Source organism: Dermacentor silvarum, chromosome 6, assembly GCF_013339745.2.
Source record: "Dermacentor silvarum isolate Dsil-2018 chromosome 6, BIME_Dsil_1.4, whole genome shotgun sequence".
Lineage (NCBI taxonomy): Eukaryota > Metazoa > Arthropoda > Arachnida > Ixodida > Ixodidae > Dermacentor > Dermacentor silvarum.
In genome coordinates, this window is record NC_051159.1 from 139,504,599 (window position 1) to 139,526,542 (window position 21,944).

At 45.5% G+C, this 21,944-nt stretch overlaps 1 protein-coding gene across 3 annotated transcripts in view; it reads right to left on the reverse strand.

Annotated features, from left to right (window-relative positions):
* Nucleotides 1-21,944, reverse strand: part of LOC119456090 (hemicentin-2-like) — a 194,522-nt gene that overhangs the window by 88,354 nt on the left and 84,224 nt on the right. The window contains exon 1 of one of the 3 annotated variants that reach the window (XM_049669539.1): nt 8,167-8,369. The exons of the other annotated variants lie outside the window; for them this stretch is intronic. The gene's annotated coding sequence lies outside the window, so the exon portion shown is untranslated. Of the gene's footprint in view, nt 1-8,166; nt 8,370-21,944 lie in introns of those variants that run through there. 3 annotated transcript variants of the gene reach the window in all.

Consider the following 21,944-nt stretch of genomic DNA (forward strand, 5'->3'; position numbering starts at 1 on the left):
CGCTGGCTGTACGTACGTGTAGTTCTTCTATGTGGTGAGTGTAGAACATTGGCGAGATGGAGTGGATTCATCCGTGGTAAATATTAAAGGGTTTCGCAAAGGTGTAACCGATAGTGCCCGATGAAAAATCCTCCGGCTACTAAAACCTAAGATTACTTCTTTCGTTCTCTATACAGCACGCTGCCACACAGGGCCGAAAAGAAGCTAACACTTCTGTCTACTTGGTGCCTGGCCGAGGAACGCTTGCAGGATATCCTCCATCAGATGACGCGGCAGGCTGTCAGAAAAAGCGTGGGCGAGGAACGAAAGGGTTGCTGAAGCCTTTTGCCACTGGAGGGACCGATCAGCCGGATGGCAAGGAGCACCGTGGATCAATTGGCGCAGTTTCTTTCGGGGTGAAGGCCGTCTGCGAACAGCGCAGCGCGAACAACGAAAGGGGAGCTTCAAATGTCTTCTGCGTGTACAGAAACCTCACTTGGTCCATCGAGCGCTCTGGTCACAGCCTCGCGCCAGAAACAGTGTTGGCGACGGCATCTCCCCGGAATTCGGTACTGCTGGCTATCGAAACGTTGAATGTATATTATAGCGCGCACAGAATGTATTTGGGTGTATTTGTGGTATTTAGTACTCACGGAGGCATCCATTTCCTGTCTTTGCAGGGATATACGCTTGCAATTGTGTAAGTTCTACTATTCAATTTGACATTACATTCGTGCTTTCGCAGTCAGTGGGTGGCTTAAAACTCAGTGGGTGGCTCGGGGACAACTCTGATTTTCCAATTTCAATACATCTAAGACGCACAAATGCTTTTATGAGACAACCGTTCAACCAATTTGAATAAAGTCTGTTGCATTTCAGGAAGAATGTCAAATTCTAGTGACTCTACTGCTGATAATTTTTTGTTTAAGAGGAGAAATTATTACGAAAATTCTCGTAAATTGGCAAGTTAAACAAAATTGAAGCACGAAGTTTGCAAATCTATATCTACGCACTAAAATAAATATCGCAGTTTTGTCAACTGCATCACTTAGAGCATCTCAAGAGGACAAATTTGATATATAATTGTGCTGCTTACACGAAGTTGTTACAACGTATACGACGGTTTTGCGAAAATCCACCGCACAATTTAGGGCATACACTTCAGCGCAGTATATAACAAATCACTTTGGACCGCTTGAGGTGCAGTATGGGTAAATTATATAATTGTAATTTTGTTTGTTATTGCTGACTTACACAGTTGCAAACTGGATGGCTTTGTTTTTTGAAGGGTTCAAAAAAATTCCAATATAAATTGGCAGTCTAAATAGAATATGTTTTTTTTTCATTCACTATACTATCCAATAAAACCGATTTCTCTGTTCCTATGCATTTAGGTAGGAGCTCCCAGTTTAAAGCTTAGCGTCTACTTGGAGTAACCTTAACCTACATGGCTCTTTCTTAGAGGGGGAGATAGAAACATTTTATTATTGTTAGGTACTTCTTCTTTAGGTAGAGAAACTAATACACCTCCCCAGAAACATTTCTTAGACGCGTACTCTGGTGAACCTTGAAATCTAACTTCCTTCAACTGAATATCTGTCTATTTTTTTTATTTTCCTTTGTGGAGAGGGTAGCCAGATCATGTCGTGGAGATATATATATATATATATATATATATATGAAATCATGTATAGCATCAACTGAATACATAATTTTGGCGTACGGTTGTTGCTTTAGCGCTATCGATACAGCACTTATCGCTATATATCACGTGCCCACACCGTGTGCCAACTGCACGCTTTTGGCGCACTGCTAAGAGCAGCGCAGCGCCAGCATTAAGGCGCAGAGGTGTGCTAAGTGGACATATTCAACCCAGCTAACATCTCTGAGCGAGTGTTTCAGTTTACGACATGAATTCTGGTATCGTAAGTACCAAACGTGGCTCTGAAATGAGTGCTACTTTTTCAAGACATCGTCAACATATTGCACTGCAGCGCTAAGCATCTCGTGCCCGTCACAAGAGTGAAAGCGCGTACGTTGTCTTTGCTCTTCGCGTTAAGAAGAGCCAGAAAGCCAAACTAACTTAGCTCCTGGAGAAGCACACTCCAGGAACAAGAGTTCGTATAACTTTTGCTTCTGGATGTATTCGGCTCTCTTTCAACGGAGCGCGCTCGGTCTTATTTCTCGTTTCACCGGGGACCCACTCGGGCTGCGCGTTTCAAGTGACGATTTCCTCTATCGAACGCTCAATTTGCCCGATCCCGTTTTCTCGAGGCTTTCATGCGGCACTAAATGGACGGCCAGGTATACGTGTGTCTTCAATGGGCGAAAAAAAAAGTAGACAAAACGAAAAGGAGGGAGACTTTGAGTGCGGATGCAGGAAAGTGGTTGGCTAAGCCTAGCCTGTCCGTTACGCTCTCGAGAGCTCCGCTCCGTCCAATCGAAAGCAAGAGTGGCGCAGCACCACTGTGTAACTTGCGCAATTTTTTAGGCCTGCGCAACGTGTGAAGCTGACACATTACCGGCTTTCTTTTTTCTTTTTTCTGGCCCAAGTGGTCCGGCGCACATGCGTACAAGTACCTCCTGTTTCAAACACTATAGAGCAGCTTTTTTTTTCGTTCGTTTTTTTTTGTTTCCGAAAGGCCTGCTCTGCCGAAACGTCAGTGAAGACAAAGTGCACTCTTCTCCTCCTCTCGCATGTATCCGCCGCCACCGCTGTAGCCACCATCTGAAGGGGCTCTCCGACGCCATTGCAAGACACGCATGTTCTGGAGCCGTGGACGGGGCGTTTTCGCGCCTGACACCGACAGAGGCGCCTCTCACTTTTCCTTCAAGAGAGGAGCGGGGCTCGGCGAAGCAGAGTAAACGGAGTTTGTGCTTGGCAAGCGAGCAAACTAGGGTGCGATGAGTGTAAGCGAGCGCGCTGCGTTCTTCCGTGATTGAACCCACCTGCGCCGACTATAGCGTTTTCGTTTTGGAGCAGGTGTGCTCGCCAACACTAGATGCCCCAAGAGAGGCTTCGGATCGAGACAGTTGTAAGCCTAGCTGTTGCCGGAAAAATGTGCGTGGAAGAGTCGGGAAGCTTTAATGCGCAGCAGGGTGCATGCAGCGCGTTATTGGGGCTTTAAAATCGCAGGTAAGTCCTGTGATAGGCTAGCCTATATATGTCTGCATACTCATATACGCGACCCTGCTTTTCTTGAAAGGGAAACGTGTGTACGCTCATTTCTTGTCAGCCTATGCCGTTTCTTATTGGTTTCGCTCATTAATTATTTTCGGCCCTGTGTGTTAGAGTCAGGGAACACTTATGAATGGTCACTTAGCCGACAAAAAAAATAATGTTGTGTCATCATCGTCCGCCAGCGAATATAAAGTGAACCTTTTTTTCTTTCAATATAAGAAGAATGAACGCCGTGCCCGCGCGAGGATGCATGTCCCCACAATAGAGATTCATTGGGGCATGGCACTTTCGAGAGTAGCACAAGCACACGACACTCTTTCTCAGTGTTGGCACTTCAGCGATTTTGTCGCTAAATTTGGCGACCGGTGACTTTTTTAGGCGATGTGAGAGAGCAACTAGCGATGTGTTAGTGCCTTCAAAGTTAGAAAATTGCTTCAGAAATAAGCCTATAGCACGAACTTCATTGTTTAAAAGCTACATGTTGCTTTGCGTGGGCTCTGTGACCATGTTGAACCAACGGTTGCCTTCACATCGGTGGTCTTCACATGGTGCTTCACAGGGCGGCGGTCTTCACAGAATTCACACTGTGCTCACAAAATGCTTTTTTTTAATTGTTTTTGTTATTCTTTACGAAATTAATTTGAATGGGTCTCTGTGCTCCGGGTTCTGCACTTTCACTAATACGTTGAACCTTGAACCTTGTGAGAATCTTGAAACCTTTCGAAAGGTGTCTGGACTGGACTGGACAAACTTTATTTGGGCCCTGCAAGACGCGCTTAGGGCGTAGCGGGCGTCTCCCACATAGGGACCGACAGGGAATACCTCTTCCGTTTTTATCCCATGGCGGAATGTACCAGACAGAAGTGCAAGTGGTGTCGCGAAAGTTGTTGCGCATTAAAAATACATCAGTGAAGTTGGCGAACTTCCCTATGTTAATGACCTGATTTTGTGAGGCTGATGAGCTTTTCCGAGTCCAGCAACTCAACGTGAACATTCGCTTGCTTCATTAGCAGGCTTTTATTTAATAAAATGTGTACAAGGAGATGCTGGCGCCTCGTAGAGGTGCCGTCTACTCCTCTGCTCCAATGTGCAATAAAACATAGGAATATTTCTTTCCTCAAATGCGCGCAATTTTAACTATTATTTTCTCCTATTCTCGTGTCTTATTCTTGTCTAATTTATTTATTTAGTATATAATATTAGTTTTCGAGTGAAGCTTCTTACTGCTTTGCTCATGCAACCATAACTGCATCACGTGTGTTGTATACCGCCGCGGTTTCGTTTGCATGTTTGAAATATCGTGAGGCCAATTTTTCGTAAATTTGAATGAGACATTGCAAGCTGCATCATTTCCATTAAATCTTTCTCAGATGAATGCCTTGTTCGTTATTGCTGCTCTCTGGCGTTCTTTTTTTTTTGAAATTCTGCTTTCTCTTTTTATATACATCTGCTTGTATGAACTCATGTATTCCGGAACATGCCACTACCTCAGGCCAAGTCCTTGCGGTATACTGCGAACACACAACACCAAATCAATCGACGCAAGCGACTGACTCTATTCAGTTTAGACGGCGGAAGCAATAAGACGTCTTCTATGCATTCATCTTTCTTGTCTGCTAAGCGTGAGCGTGCGAGGGCTCGGCCGCGTTTAAATCCCAGTCGTGACAAATGGAAGCTGTACAGACGTGCACGTCAGCGCCAACGTAATTAATGGCTTTGCCACCTTGCGCTTCTGACCGTCTTCAGATTCTTTTCTCCGCCTCCTCGTTTGATCTGTACACGCTTTGTTCCACACCGAAAGCCATGTGCACGCGCGATTGCTTCATTTCTTTGCAGCCCATGGGTCCTTGCGAGAAAGTCAAGGTATAGTGTTACTATTATTCACTGTTTAAGAAAACGAAAGGAATATGTTGCTACTAAAATGAATTTAGCAAGTCCCTGTTCCATATGTTGTTCCGTTCTGAATAGCGCGCCACTAGTAGTGGTAAGGTTCGTTATTTAAACTATGACAAACTGGATTTTTCTCTTACCGGTTAACGTCCCTGGCCCCACGTCTGGTGTAAACTAGCACCATAAACAAATACCAATTTTGCGAAATCTAGTGGGTTGCACTAAGGGGTCGACATTTGAGAAGTTTTTATAGGACGACCATGGAATCGAACTACACATTACGAACACATAGGTCATCGTAATTCGTTACCATGCGTTGGCCACAACTATAACACCAGTACAGCAAGGCCGAAAGGTCGCGAGACAGTGTAAACACGGCCCTCATGGAGTAAGCAAACATTCATGCGACGTCCGGCCGCTCGACCAATCGAAATGCGTCTTTTCCAGCCAGTGTGTATGACGGTGTTCATGGCTGCTTCGTTTTGCGCTTTACGGCTCATATATCATCGCAGGTGGTTCTCAACGTTTGATCTCACTGATTTAATCTTGCGACAGCGAAGGCTGCAGAACCAGCAATGAACGACGCAACAATTAGTAACGCTGATTATAATATTCGCGCAAAATTGTGGCATTCGGGAGCACCGATAGCTGTTAGACTTCCCAATTGCGCTAGCAGTTACCTTCACCACATGTGCCATCACCTTAGGTTACGCGCTTAGGGTAATGGTCATCATTGCCTCCCATCGATCCTATACACTGTCAACGATAGTAACGATGGAAAGCCGTCCGCAAATATTCGCATGACGGCAGTCTCAAAGCCAACCTCGTACACGCGGGCCCGAAGTGCGCCGTTAAGATTAGCGATAAATTATACATTCTGTCCTTTACCGGCCCCGCGCGGTTACGAGGAGAAAGGAAGGAAGAGCGCCAACGAGTGCACCGCAGCGTAAGGGAAGCCGAAATCAATATAATACTCCGAATCAGCGATGCTATCAACACAGGGGGGAGCTGGGCCATATTCGCCAAGCCGAGTCACCAACGGCTAACGAGGGGCACATTGTGAGCCGTGGCGAGAGATTTTATCGCCAGTTGAAAATGACCGGGGACGGTGATTTATTCACTGCCAGCTGCTTGGGATCTCTTTCGCTGCACAATAAAGGTCCGCTACAAGGCCCGACATGGTCGTGGGGGCGACAGGGGAGAGGGGGGGGGGAGTAAAGCAAGGGCGTGGCCCATTATATCTGCTCGAATATTTTGTTCATTTTCAAAGATGTGATGTGTAAGATATGTTAGCGGACTTTATTTGGCGCTGACTACTCTTTTTCACATAGAGACGTGCAAAATAATAAAGGGCACCGACATGAAAAAATCGCAAAATCCCACTGATACTTAAATTCAACTCATAAGCAAGTCTAGCACTTAGTCTTAAAGCCATGCTCTTTTTTTTGGGCATAGAAAACTGCATCTACATTCCTTTTCTTCCTTATGACGCCAACTAAAAGAAGAAAAGATAGCGTGTTCAGAGTGTATAAAGCAAAAAAAAAATGGTTTTCTTTAACTCTGAAACGCGTTCGGAAGATTATTTCATGTTTTCAGAGTCATGGTTGCTGATAAATAAATGAACGCTTTCTTTTTTTGTGTGTATGCGTAACGTGTGTCCACCAACAGCAATATACTGCTTCCCCATGCACGTACCTTATTCTATTAGATGTCACTTTTTTTCATTGTTGTTATTTATTAAGCACACTCAGGAACTCAATGTTCCTTAAACGTGTGTCAACAGCAGAAGTCCCAAAAGTTAACGTTAAGAAGACTCGATGTTGAGAAAGGCTCAGCTATTATAATTAAGCAATCACAATGACGATATGGATCCTTTCGCATTCCAGAAACAGCGAACGGTTGAGGCAGCATGCAGTGAAGAGACTATGTATGCAAGGAAAAGTCTGTGAGCCAGTTCACAGAAAGTTGTTCATAATACGTATATCCAATACCAAACACAATGGATATCCTTAAAGTTCCTTGCGCTACCTCCATTTCCTTCCCACAAGTATATTATATGAAATTACTGCCATACCGTAACATCTTCTTCGTTTGTTCACAGGTAACCTTTCGGTAGTTTCTTCCCCCCAAGAAATGCATCACAAAGTAGCAAGCACAAACTAAAGCAGCCAGGGATTGTATGAAATATGAAAAAAAAATTACGAAAGAAAACTGCATGTAACCTATAATTGGTACCAGTCATTTGTATTACCGGTGCTGCTTATTGTTTAGATACATACTTGTGCTTAACTAAATGTCAGAAGAAATCGCATGATTCGTTGGAAGCTCGTATGCATACACTGAATCATCTTCATCGACTCCTATTACGCAAACAAGCGCACAGAAATGAACAGGATATCAATACGCCTTTCGAATCTGGCCAAGCGTTCCCGTATTATTTACCTTATAATCAGAGGTTATGATAGATTGAATTCCTTTTTTTACCGTATGTCTTCTCTGAGTGGCTCACAGTATATGGCAACGCCTTAATGCACGCGATAAAGCTCTCAGTCAACAGTTGGGAGTCCTGTCCTGCAAGCCACTCGTGTAAAAAATAAAGAAGAATATATTAAAAGCAAGCAACATGCAATTTTTGCAACAGAGTTGCTTTTGCACAGAGCAAGAGTAAAACTGCACCAGCGGGCTTTCCAGAACCGAAAAGAGCACCCTGCAAAAAGCAAATATCGAAGTCACAATCTCGAAATCTAGGTACCTCACTTTAGCATTACAGCCATCCTAGGTGAACACGCTTCTCCACTTTCCGCCTGAAAGAGCGATGGTTTTGGGTGGCCACTACGCGTAAGACATGACATACGGCCACTTTGTCATACGTTATACTCAGCGTCCGTTATCGAGGCATTTCACATCATAATCGATGCCGCCACATCTAGAGATGGACCGTGTTATCTGAAAATTTTCTACTGAAATGCTTCTCGTGAAAGTTTTTAATCGCATACGCTTCTAACTTAAAAACGTTTCGCAATTTTCGTCCTACGGCCCCAAATGGAACGTTGCTTGTTTGCTCAGCTGTCCCATCCGCGGAGTCTTCGTTCCAACGCGATGAGAAAAGTACTCACAGCTCCCTAAGACTTGCACCAACGAGCGCTATCCCAAGGGCTTCTATGACCGCGTAGCTGGTGCAGACAAAGCCAGTAGGTAAGCGAAGCGGACAGCCGACAGATGGGCTGACACGATGCGACAGGGCAGCCTATGGCCCCGACCACCATCATGTAGTCGTGCTTCGGCTCTGCAGGTTCACGCAACAAGCACCGAAGGTATATGTATACATGCGAGGCCAAAAAAAGTGCTCTCTCGTGACCAAGTTTGGGAGGAAAACAAAAATTGCACTCCGCATGTAACTTCAAGCGAAACAAATGAAAAGAGATAGCCAGAGTAACCTGCCACAGGGATAAGGACGCAGCAAGAGGCAAAAATTGAAGCGAATGACCCTGCTTCCTTTTATCTTCTTTAGGCACGTCAGTCGAGTCTGGACGGCACCCTTATCTCGTGGCAAATGGCCGAGTTCCACTGAGTGCGCCCGAAAAACCCCCGCCCGCTTTCATTAATCTTTTCGCCTGCGTGACTTTATTTTGCGCGTAACAAAAAATACGAAAGAAGAAGAAAAGAAAAGAAAGCAAGCAAGAAAGAAAGAGCGCTGCTTTTCTAGTTTCTCTTCCTTAGCCGCTTTCGCAGCCTCAGCGCTCTCCCTCGACCATCCCGCGCTTCGCCGCCTTTTGCATCTCGTCTTTGCATTTGTTTTGTTTATACTGTTTCTTATTATTGTTGTTCCTCGCTTTTTGTGTGTAAAGGTTCGCCATGGATGTGCTAAACGATACTGCACAGTATCCTATATCTTTTTCTCATTGCCTTCAATTTGTTTTTTTTTTTTTTAGCAACTTGTCAAGGCTTTCTTAACCCCCCCCCCCCCCCCCTCTCCCTCGCTATCTCTCTCCAGGTCTGCCTTTTCCTAACGGCACAAGTGTGCCGTTGTTTCGCTGGCCGGTAGTAAAGGCAGGCGGAACAAGAAAACGGAACGACGGCTTTTGTCTTGCCTCATTCATTCATCTTTTTTTTTCGGTTTCTTGCCCACCACGCGTGTTTGCTCAGAGCCGCATGTTTTATCAATGGGCAAGAGAACGGCCGCTGATGGCAATGTCCCGTGGCGCACATTTGTTATTACACGTATGAGGCCACGGCCACAGCCGTGACGGGCGTGACGTGGGCTAACGAAGCGCGTCTAAGGTTACACGTCGTATACGTGTCTCCCCAGTGGCACCCTCTGCTGCCTCGGGCCCCGTGTACTGTGCGTATCCCGTGTGCTCGCGATGCTTGGTGTCAGCATGCAGGCAGCGAGAGAGACGAAGAGGAGAAGATGAAGAATGCGTGTCTGTAAGGGAGAGACAGAAATAAAGCGATGACTCATAGGTCTATGTAAGGGTCCATATGTAGCAAACAATACCCGAACTACAGAAATTACCGGGTTTCGTGAAAGCTAAGGCTCACATGACTCAATAGTTGCCGCGATAAAGATGGAACGTTATTTATAAGGAAACTTCGCAACAATTGTACTCTCAAGACCGAACCTTGTTTTAGTTGCCATATACATGTTTTACCCTTAAATGGCCCATTTCGTCGGGCACTCGTAAATCATGTTTCTGCCTGTGTACTCCGTCTTCGGGCGAAATCTTATCATTGCACTACTAGCAGTCATATTTCCTGACCATGGTCACTGTATAATGCACGTAGAAGAGACAAAGAAAATTTGGGTCAACGGCAATCAATCGATCGTTTCCTGTTTACCGCCAACATTTCGCATCACTAGACGCGTGTTAGGCAGCTTGTTTCTGCATGACGTACAGTTGGTTTCTGATACTCCATTTCTTATGATAATAACTCACTCCATGATAATAAGATTTTGTTTGCTGTAATGTAAGGACACGCGTGCCGATACTTTAAATTAAGCATACAAATCAAGGAGCATTCACGCCTGCTATGAACTCTCTCCACAATGAGAAAAATACTCACGTGGGAAGTGTTTGCCGCGTATACAGTGGATTCAAACGAAACGCTTGGGCAGCGGTTCTTATGTCAACATGAACACTGTAAGTATTGTTAAAAAATGTCTCGAGTGAAGTATTGTTATGGTGCCGAATGTTAGTGATTCAATGCAAAGATACTGGCCCGTTATGTCCACGTCATACATCATTTTGTGTGTTAATGAACTAGGACCGTGGCTACACCCGATACTGGCAAAAAAGCGATTCTTGCACTATAGTATACTACTTCAAGTGCACCGGTTTAACAGACTGCTTACAGTGTCCCTGTGCATCATCCCACGTGTATTTAGTGTTCACTCTCTCCCTCTTTTCCTCTTTCTGTTCCCCTTTCCCTTACCCCCAGTGTAGGGTAGCAAACCGAACGCTCGTCTGATTGACCATCCTGCCTTTCCTCTCCTTGCTCTTTCTCTCTTGACGCATGTGAAATGAGTAAACTACGGATCATTCCATAGGCCTGCACAGCGGTGACACTAAACTTTAATTTCCTTAGAAGGGCACTGCTTTGGGCTTGTTGGTAACAATTCATAATAAATGTTATTTGCGGACCACTTGAAACGAGGACTCAAAATGACAGACACAAGCGCAAGCAATCAACTGGTTTTAATGGTAGGAAGTCGAGTGATTTTATACATACATGTGATAAAACATGAAAAACATTATAAAATATGCACGTGTAGTCAACAAAACAGACTTCGAAGCTGGAGAAAATGGGGATGGCAAGTACCTGCTTAAAGAATGCGCTGCAGAAGTCTTGCCACCACGTAGTGGAAAATAGCTTCCGGGCTCAGGTTAGTCTGCTCCAGCAGGCAGGATATTCAGGTGATGTGTTTGTACCTGTTGCGGAGTCTTTGTTGCAGGTTGTCAGGGGGGTCTGGGCGATGCACTGAACCGAGACAATCTGAGATCGAGAGGAGTCGGGTTCGAGGGATGGCTGTAATACCGCACTTTCATGACGTCTCCTACCGTCTAAAAAACATTAGAAGCCGTGTCGGGGTAAAAGAGGTTTTAATGGCGCCCCACAAGTTTAGCGTCACTATGGAAGGTAAAGGTGAAAGGTACAACAAGGAACAAGACATGCACAAAGAACCACAGGAAAGAGTATGTAGATTGCGAAGAAAAAAGTGGTATATGCGATCCCGCTCAACTGCTGGAAAAAGTACATTGGCCAAACAGGCAGATATGCCTGACCGATAGCCTTCGGGAACATAACGATAATGTACATAGGACGGTGCAAGGGCAGCTGGCTTTGCATTGCTGGGATTGCGGTTGTCAGCCGTTGTTCGGTGACTGCAAGGTTATAGCCAGGCACAATAATCAGACGACACGAGAGATAATTGTAGCGGCAGAATTTCGACGCCCTGGGAAAAACTGCGTCAGTGTTGATTCATTGGGACTATCACAAAATGAGCTTAGTTATCTTAACGGGACCGAATTTTGCAAAGCTGTGCGACAGATGCGTAGGCCATCGATATATGTGTTGTAACGGAATGAGAGAGACAGAGACAGTACCGTTCCTAGGCCAGCTGTTTTATTATTTGCCCACCTCCTCTTCCTCTTCTTCGCTCTTCGCCTAAGCAATACGAGCGCCGATACCAGCGGACGGCACTACACCTGCGTCATGCTCCCGACACCATTTCCCCGTGGACGCTGCCATCCAGTCCACGGACTAGGAGGTAGTGTCATGCCAGTGGGCATGCTCGACGTTTATGTATCAATGAGTGCGGACAAATCGCCTATTCCTTCAACAGTGTCTTGAGTATCACTTAATATTTTGAATTTATCTGGATATCTTGCTACTGTTTGTTATGTTGATTACACGTGCATATTTTACAATGTTTCTCATGTTTCGTCACATGTATGCATAAAACCACTCGACTGCCTACAAGTAAAATCAGTTTAAAGTTTGGGCTTGTGTCTGTAGTTTCTAGTTCACGTTTCAAGTGGTGCCCAAATAATATTTATCTAACATCCACACCAGCGAGAAGCATTCGGACGACGGCGAAAGCACGCGGGACGCCGTGGACTACTGCCAGGTGGGGTCACCTATCATCCGTCGCCCATTGTCACCCGGTGGACAGGGATTATTATTCCTGTCGCGGGCAGGAATAGACAGGACGTGTGGCGAGTGAGTTCCCGAACAACACTTTACAATGAGGTAAACGCGGTGTAAATCATGGATCCAGGATCTCAAGTTGGCGCAACGTAATCCTAAAAAGTTACTCTCGCACTTACCGCTAAATCGCCAACGAATTTTTTGACAAGGCGATTCGTCTTCTTCAGTGAGTCAGGAGCACGGTCGTTAAGAGAAACGCACAAAGGAGAGAACAGCTCTAGCGTAGAGAAATTCAAATTTAAATTAACTCTTAAAAAATTGTCCCAATTGGTACGTTAGTTCGTTTCTTCCATTGTCATAGTATGCCGTGCCTTCTAATATCTACATTCTAACATCATTGTGAAAAGTAAATCAGTAACAGACGAAACAAACGAGAGTTCTCGAATTAATCCCAAACTGCAAGAAATGTAGTAGGCAGCAACCTCATTTTGGCTTCATTTGCGAGCAAATAGAGTATTTCAGGCCGGCGCATACCTGGCCTGATACACATTGTACAAAGTGAGCTTTTCCGACAGGCGCGCCGCTGTTTTGCATATGCCATTTCTTCCTTTGCCGCAGAAAAAAAAAAAAAAGCTCGGACTCGGGGATTACGCCGGGAGGTAATATCGACCGACAGACGCGGCTTCTAGAGACGCGAACAATGAAGCGCTCGAACAGAAAAACAAAATAGGAAAAAAAAAATAATGACCGGATAGTGAAGCAACACGCAATCACCCGGGAGGAAACAAAAGGTCGACGACACATATGTAACGGGGCTTACCGCTCGCATACTTTCGGAGCACGGCCTAGCTCACTCACTACGAACAAATTAGAAAAAGAAAAGAAAAACCAAAGTTTCTGCGTTGCGGCTTCGTGCGGCGGGTGTATAATACAAAATGCGGCGCTGCCCAAAGCCGACGTGTTCAATATAAGCCGCGCGCCGCTTGACAATGGCTCGGCATTATTCGGCGGCGTACGCGTTCGGGATAGCGCCGCCAACGACGGCGCTTCACGACAACAAGACGGTATTATAGGGCGCGTCGCTCAAACGAAGAGGCCTCTTTCGGAGACGTCTAGACGAGCCGCAATTCCTGCGCTCATATTAAATTTCTCTTTTCTTTCGCGAGTTTACGGCAGCCCTTAATTAAAGCTCCCGCCGCAAAAGAGAATAACCGCGGCAGCGGGAAGCAGCCGCGAAGTTTTTGAAGTTTTCCAGGGAAAGGCGACGGGAAAAAGAAAACACGCTGTACGAGAGGACACTTTGGCTGACGCTCCTGTTTTATTTATTTATTCTTTGTTTATCTGTTTACTTCCTGCGTCCGTCGTATTAGAGAAAGGCGGAAGTACGACACGCCTAGACTGAACGCCACGCGCTCAATATCCTTCCAGGCTATAAGGAAACCTATGGGAGGGGAATAAATCGCAAAACAAACCGGGTCATGTGCACGCGGGAGCCAACAATGAAGGACCTAAAGTCGAATGATCGGTGTTGGCTGAAAAAAAAATATCCCTGACGCTGCACGCCGGGGATCGCCTGGCACACACTGCAGCGTCGCGAGTTTTTTTTTTTTTATTGTTTTCATTTTTTTCGGCCTTGTTTTTCAAAAACAACAGCCTCAGCTAAGATGCTATCACGACGCCCCACGCGGTGTTTTCTCTCCCGTTCCCAGTCGTGTTTAAGAACGATGCGTGTTGCTTGCCGACGCAAATTTCCCAGCGACCAATATCCAGGGGCTGCTCGAGCTTGAAGAAGAAACGTGTTTACATAGCTTCAGGAAATACTTTTTTTTGTCATCATTTTTCAATAAAAATAAAAGTAAAATAATGTAACTTCAGTGTACCTCTAACTTTCAGTGTACAGTGTAAATGCCAATCAGAACCACCAATTAGACCTTTTTTAATTTTATTTTACCTTACAGATGTGTCATGTTCTGATATCACTGAAGACCCGAAAACGATATGGAAAAGTTAAGCTGTTGGACCATCATATTTAATATGTTTTTTCGCTATAGGTACGGCAGATTTGACTGCCGTCTCAACCATACCTTTTCTCGGCTCTCCGCTGAATGAGACGGCATTGGTACATGCCTATACATAATCGTCTCTTACCAGGTAAGGCAGTGTAATTCCGATTAAAAAAAGTCGCCTACGATTACGATACTCCCAAATGCGAAATTTGAGCGCAGTTTTCATTTCGCAATAACTGAGGTATCGCACCGATCACCGCACCAACTGGCAGAGCCACGACGCGCGTCGCTATATATAGACTTGACAAACAGTTGCCGCTTCCCGGCAACTGCAGTTTATGCAACGGTAATATTAACCGGGAAACGGTTGCGGCGAACGCACTGCGCGAAGGCGAACTTTCTGGTTCTTTTTTTTTCTGTCTGAGCACGGCCGGTGCCGCCGCTGCCGCGATGGATGGAAGATGGATGGATGGACGCTATATGAGCGTCCTCTTTGAAACGGGGTGGTGGGTTGCGCCACCAAGCTCTTGTTATTATTTTGCCTAATGTCCTACCTTTATTTTTGAGAAAACACACAACTACAAAGAATTCCAAGCATCAAACTTTTTGAACCATTACTGGGAACTCTGTTTCTGCACGTTTCCGTTGTTTGAGGTCTCCCTACTTTTCTGCCACCAAACCTCCAACCACCTCTTACTAATCTCTATAGCGGACATGTTTACTTTCCCCCCGCTATCCCTCAAAACCAACGGCTTCAAGAAGGTCAGAGAAGCCTAGACTGGGAGCTGAATATATTTCATATTCCAATAAAACATGGTCCATCATTTCCCTAGCTTTACCGCAGCAAGCACATGCGTCTTCTTCCTTGATGTACCTCGCTTTATAACTGCGCGTTCTAAGGCATCCTGATCTCGCTTCGAAAAGTAAGGAGCTTCCCTTTGAGTTATCATAAATTCCTGATTCATAATTTCTTGATTTCGTTTTCTTCTCATAGCAGGTTTCCTTTCCATTGCAGCCATCTATGGCATTGTCTCAGCCTCTCTTACTTTGCGTTTGACGTTCTCTTTTGCCATATTACTTACTATACCGGTCACATGTTTGCTGGTAAGCTTGCTAGTTCTTTTCCTCCACTGTGAGTCAATGTTTTGCCTGTACAAATACCTGAACAGTCTTGCACCCCATCTACTTTTCCTTCATGATCCTCAGTCGTTCTTCAAAATAAATTTTGCTCTGAGCCTCCCTTACTTCAAAATTTGTCCAGCCCATATCACCCTGCACAACTTCATTAGTAGTCTTCCCGTGAACACCCAATGCGAGGCGTCCCACTGTACCGCTGACTTCAAGCAAACAACCGCATTTCCTAATGTTAGCCTTGGAACCATTACACCTTTCCACATACCCCGGCGCACCTCGTACCTATTGTATCCCCATAGCGCTCGGTGCTTCATTATGGCCACATTTCGCTTCCCTTTGGTATTATTGTTTTTTTTTTTTTACTGTGCCTCCAGTTATCTATCGCCTTCGTTTAACCAGACATCCAGGTATTTGTATTCTTTTACCCGAGGTATTCCCTGGCCCTGTATCAACACTTTCTGTTCACTGTTTTCATTGAATACCATAAAACCTGATTTTTTAACGCAAAATTTTAATCCTAAATTCTCACATTCTTCTCCACAGATATCAGCCAGACGTTACATGTCACTTCGCTTGCTAACAAGCAACACAATGTCGTCCGCATAAAATAAACCTGGAAGCTGCTGCTCAACTATTGTGCCGGCTTGTTTGTATATATATGAGAGGTTGAACGCGATATTGATTCCTTCTAGCGCCCTTTCCATCCTTACCATGTACATCATAAACAGCAGCGGGGATAAAGGGCAACCCTGTCTCAGTCCCTTGTTGATATGAACTTTATCCTTGCTCGGACGTGAGCGCCATCTGGTGGTGCTTCAAAGTGGCTTTCCTCATGCGTCCGCTGCACCCTCATCCTCCGCTTTCTTCCCCGCGCTGTCTTCCCTCTCGCCGTATTTAATCCGCCACTGCACTACGTGTTCGCACTTCCATCTATCACTGTGGTCGTTCACTCGGTTACGCCTCCAAGGCACGCCGACGCTGAACGTAGGAACAGGTGCCTAAGTATATATATACTTTATTACACTGCCTAAATCAGTTTTGGTGGGAGACAGTAACACGTTGAATGGTACCCGAAGCACTTTGAATTCCACACTAAATAAACCAGCGACCTCTTCTGCGACAGGCCTTCTTGCACAGCTCGCACCGTCTTACACCCACAAAAAGGGTAAGTAAAGAACTGATGAAGGAACAGAAAAGGCATATCTCGGCGCCCAGATAGATGGCTCAACTTTGGGAGAGAAACCCCAGAGGTGTTGTCGACCCACAAGGAAGTCTGCGCTACGTCGGTGCGGAAAACCTCGCGTCGAGCCCACAGTGTCCTGAATGCCAGCTATCTCCCGTTGTTTCTGAAACACTCGGCAACGCGATGAATACGCGCACTGCAAGAGAAAGCAACGAAGAAACAGAGAAGTGACTCCACAACACGGCAGCTGCACACGCATACACACGGGTGCTCGGGACAAGGTGAAGTGAGGGTGCGCGTACAGCCACTGAAAGGAGGTATCCTCCTGTTCCAAACAATGAAATATAGGCGTCCGCAGCAGCGCAGATAAGACAGCGCGAAGCGCCCTGTCCGTTTGCCATCTACTTCATGTTCCTATTTATTTATTTCCGCTTCCATTCAGATTTTCTTTACGTGCGCTTCTTTCTTGTTATACTTGCCTTCCAGATCGTTTGCTTCTTCCACTTTTCTGTCTTTATGACCCACATTTCCTTGCGCAAGCTCGAACCACCACCACGACATGCGAAATGCATTCCTCAATTTGTTCTTGTCACTTCCACTTTTCGCATTGGTTCCTTCTACCTCTCTCTTTCTCTTCCTTTTCTTTCTGTGCAATGTTCCTTCTGCCTCTCTTCCACTTCTTCTTATACTATTCTCCTGGGCGTCACTTTCTTTCTTTCTCTTTCTCTAGGATACACACAGACGCTTCTCCACGGAGGAGCCCGAACCCAGCTTGAGACCTTGTGTCCGACTTTCTATTTGCGCCGGAGACAAGACCCAAAGGATTCCGCGCTTGCTTCGCTTCTGGTTCTTCACGCCCGTTTTTTGCTCTTGTCGAATTCTGAACAACCACGAGGAATGCGGCAGTGATCAAGAGAGAAAATAGTGTTTTATTCTCGCCTACATAACTGCCTATGTACGTTTAGTAGTACTGGTAAGCCCTGTCATGGGCATGTTTCCAACCTCTGCATTGATTGATTCATCAATTAATTGATTGATTCATTGATTCATTCATTCATTCATTCATTCATTCATTCATTCATTCATTCATTCAATCATTCATTGAAGAAAGTGTTTGCTGGCCCGTGCTTTACTCCGCATACACGTTGGCGCATTCGACTACTTGAATTCAGGCGTGAGTGGAAAGAAAGAAACGATAGAAAAAGAAAACGACACATTTAATGTAGAACGTGTTTACGAGGTCTCCTGTTTTCCCTGGCGCAAAGTGTTCTGTCAGGTGAAACACGTATAGTTCTGCAGAGACGGGTTTCGCGAAGAAGCGAACGCCGCTGAGGCACGCTAAGCAGGACACAAACGTAAAGACATTCCCGGCAAACTGTACAATTGAATTTTCGAATCAGCGCGTCTATTGTGATTTCCTTTCTTTTTCTCTCTCTCTGGCTTTGTCGCGGCGTCGCTTCGAAACTGCACTTTGAGTTTGTTTCAGAGAGGAAATAACATACAGATTGCCTCAGGCAACTGAGGTTCGACAACACAGTGGCAGTGATTCAATTTTCTCTGTCGTTCGTTTTAGTAGGAAGATGCGTTTGTTGCGGTACTACAAGAAAGATGCACGTTGTACGAAGTCTCGAGGAACTCCCAGTACGCAGCTTTGTGGTCGTATGTGCGTGCGTATGCGTACATACGCTGTCGAAAACGAATGACAGAAAGCTACCAAACGAAGACACTGGAGCGAAGCATGCTTGGGTAAACAGGACAACGAGAGGGGCGTAATCGAAATCAATGAATACGCTTTCGGCTCAATATAAGCTGGCTGGCTAGGCCCATGCACGGCACCGAAAGAAGGCAAGCGAGGGCGTGGGTCTATCTAGAAACAGCGCTGAGTCGCCCAACGTGTGTTTGCTGTGTCTTCTTGTCCAAGGCTAAACAAGGTGAATGAAATGGGAAGCAATACAAAACTCGTAGTCTTTATTTCGGGATAAGAAAAGGGGCGCCAGATTACGAAAATAATCGTTGTTACGTGAGGTTAGTCAGGTTATAGAGGTTCTCTGTTTTTGTTGTCCGTGACCAGTGGTGTATGCGAGTAAGGGAAGAGCGGTAAACTCCAAGAAAGACTAAGATGATTTCAATAACAAGTTCGGTTTACCAGGTTAATTTTTCATAATACCTTCTGAAAAAAAAAAGAAAAAAAGAAAGCAAGCATAGAAATAAATAAACAAAGAGCCCTTGTTTGAAAAAATAAATACGGATTCACAAAACACTGTGTAAAAAGCATGGTCCAACGAATGTTTACGGTTGGCCCACTTCACAGACACATTCAGGATGGACGCTTACGAGAAAACGCTAATTGCGGTTCTTTGAAAGCGTCCTTCCTCTTTGACGTGTGCGCGCATTGTGTTTGAAACTTACGCGTGCGATTATTTTTTGATGAACCTGTCTTTCAAAGACCATTTCAGTATTGTTCTTCACGGCTGCGCACATTTTAATTATGCGCATGCAGCGTTGGTGACAGCAAGCGACGTAGTAAAAGACGTTTGCCAATGACAGACATGTTTTTGTTCGCGTCGCCATCTTCTTCGTGCATAAATCTGTCAGCAGTGTCCAGGAGAGAACATTCAACTTGTTTTCAAGCAGCAATTATGCTCGATGTGTGAATTTTAACCTGAAACGTGAGAATATTTCTAGTATTTGGTCTTACGGAACACTTTGATGTCCGCGATTATTGTAGTGTCACTTGGCATCTTGAATAGCAATTTGGGTGTTGTCCGTGACATTGCTCAAGGAAGATTGTACTAAAAGCTCAGCGTACCTATTTGGAATTGATGAAGCACATTTTAAAAGTGACTTGTTAATGTACAAAGGCTTGAGCGCGCGGCCACCCTTTGTTGCTCTATTGTTGGTGGCGTATTGGGAGATCTGCTTCCACGATCAAGTAGTAGCAGAGCTCCCACATTGCCGCCCTTCTAGTGGCGTCATCCTAGGGCAAAATGACAATGTTCATTTCCTAACTCTCTAGGGTGCACTGGCAGAGAGCAATAAACGCGCTTCTAAAGGAGCACGCAATATGAACGGATAGGTTCGCCGTTTCCCATTGTGTGCACTGCTATACCGTTCTCAGCTGTGTGGACGCTTTAAGTCGTTGACACGCGCCATCTCTTAGATAAATTGAGCGCCCGCGCGTAGCGGTCAGAGCTGGGTCGAGTGCACAAGCGTGAACTGGCCACTGTAACACTGACTGCACCCCGAGGAGCTGTAAATCGACGCCTGGGATCAAGAACACACCTTCGTGCTTTTTCCTGCCGCCAGCGCTATTCATTTTCCGCGCTAACACAGTTATATACTCGAATCAATGCCGCTGTTTTTTTTTTTTCATTCCTTTATTCCCCCTTTCTTTTCTTTTCTGTTTCTTTTTTGATGTTGTTGTTTTGCGCCTCTTCATTGCGCGTTCCTTGCGTCGATACCCCAATATTTCGGCTTCACTCGAAGAGTCTGGGTATGCGACGCGAGAAAATAGTCAGTTGCACGCCTATCTGTCATTGTGAAAGCCAGAGCAGGAGCGCGGTGACAGAAAGCCGCGGTTGTGAATTGTGCATTATAGCTTGCTGGCACCACGTGTATGTGTAGTACGGAACACTGCGCGTTATAGCGCTCGCGTGGCAGCGCCTGTACAATCGCGCTGTATTGACTGTTCCGGGTCTTTTGCATTATGCACGCGGTAACTCACCTCTAACATGCCCCTCGAACTATGTAATTACTCTTGGCGCATGCCCGTACTGGGGTGTGGATAGTGCTGAAGTTATTACGCTTTTTTTTAATTTCTTGATATGGTAGAAGAAGGAGGTGTTAGCGATTGAAGAAGAAAGCAGGGCACAATATGCGCATTATCGGAAACTCATCCCATGATGCGTTTGTCGTGCGTAATTTTGCCTCCATGCGTCAGCGCTGTCAAAGTCACGCACGCCCGTTTGTCCAGATTTCAGTTTTTGCATTCTAATGATGCACATTTGTCGAATACTGATTTTTCCACTTCAACTCTGTAGCACAGGACTGTTCATTGTCATACAGCAGCTAGTGTTTTCAAGATCTCTTCTATCTTTAGGTACTACCCCACAATGGTCCCAGGCGTTGCTTGGAAAAATTAACTCTGCTCAATGCCTGGCTCAGCGGCCGCGTGAAAGTGGCTAAGTCTCGGTATCGGCGTTGGCCACCGCGAACTGCAAGCTGCCTTTTCCGCGTGAAGCACGGAGCCAATGCAGTGCGCAGCGGCATTGAGGAGGAGGACAAAGGCATTGAGCAGAGTTAATTATTCGGAGTAACACCTGGGACCGCTGGTGTCGCGGCATGCGGACTCGTAGTCATGCGGCTATTTTCATATTTCGGACAATTTTAACCATGAAATGCTTTTAGCCCTCGTTGTCGGCGACCTTCAAGAGACGTTGAGCCAAAATCCAGAGCCGTTATCCGAGCACCCAAGACGAGAATGAAATGTGAACATACGGGCATCGTTGCGAGAGCAAAACTAGATCGTCCGGGCAACCAGTCAAAACTCAAGAAAATGCGGTCTCTGGCCCCCCGCCCCTTGTACAGGACCGCATTACATGCGCTGGTTACTGTCCAAACAAGTTACCAAAATATATTGCTTCCGCTTTCTTCCTAATCTTTGTTCATAATATAACTGAAGCTGTAACTTCTAGTACGCTGAAGTTTAATTTGTCATTTCCAATAGCGACGTTCAAAAGGCAGATACAGTGCACCACACACTTGATTGTCACCTTTTGGTGATGAGACAAGGTTACCTGCGCTCTTTTCGACTCCAGCGGTCCGTGAGTGCCGCAGCGCGGGCTTTGCACCGCCTCCTTCGAGAAATAGCGCTACACTGCGTGACCAGACCGGCAGCGTCTGGCGCGTCGCGGATGGTTATTTGGCTGAGACTAGACTTGCAACGATGCTCAGTTCAAAACAGGTTAATTTCGGCTCAGTAAGCTTTCAGGCCTGCCTCGTGGCATAAAATCTTCTTTGCCGCTAGCCATTTCATGCTTACATATACTCTCGATTACGGAAGAGCCAGCATCACTTTTTTTTTCTTTCGTATTCCGGAAAAAATAATTACGTGAGACATAGCACACTAAATCTGGTGTGTTAAAACAATTATTTTCCATCAAAATTGGCACCCTCAACTCAGCAATTGAAAAGTTGATTAACTAATCTCATATAATTATCGATAGTTCAATTATGAAAAACAAATCCTTCTAGTGCGATACTTCACTGCTGACAGAATACATTTGTTGCGTCCACGTATATTCTATACTTTATTTTTAGGAGCTTGGCTAACGTTAGCTGGGACACCCTGTATACGGCCAGCTTCGGCGCAGTTAAGCAGCTCAAACAAATAACAAAAGCGCTGCGTATTTGCGACCAGGTA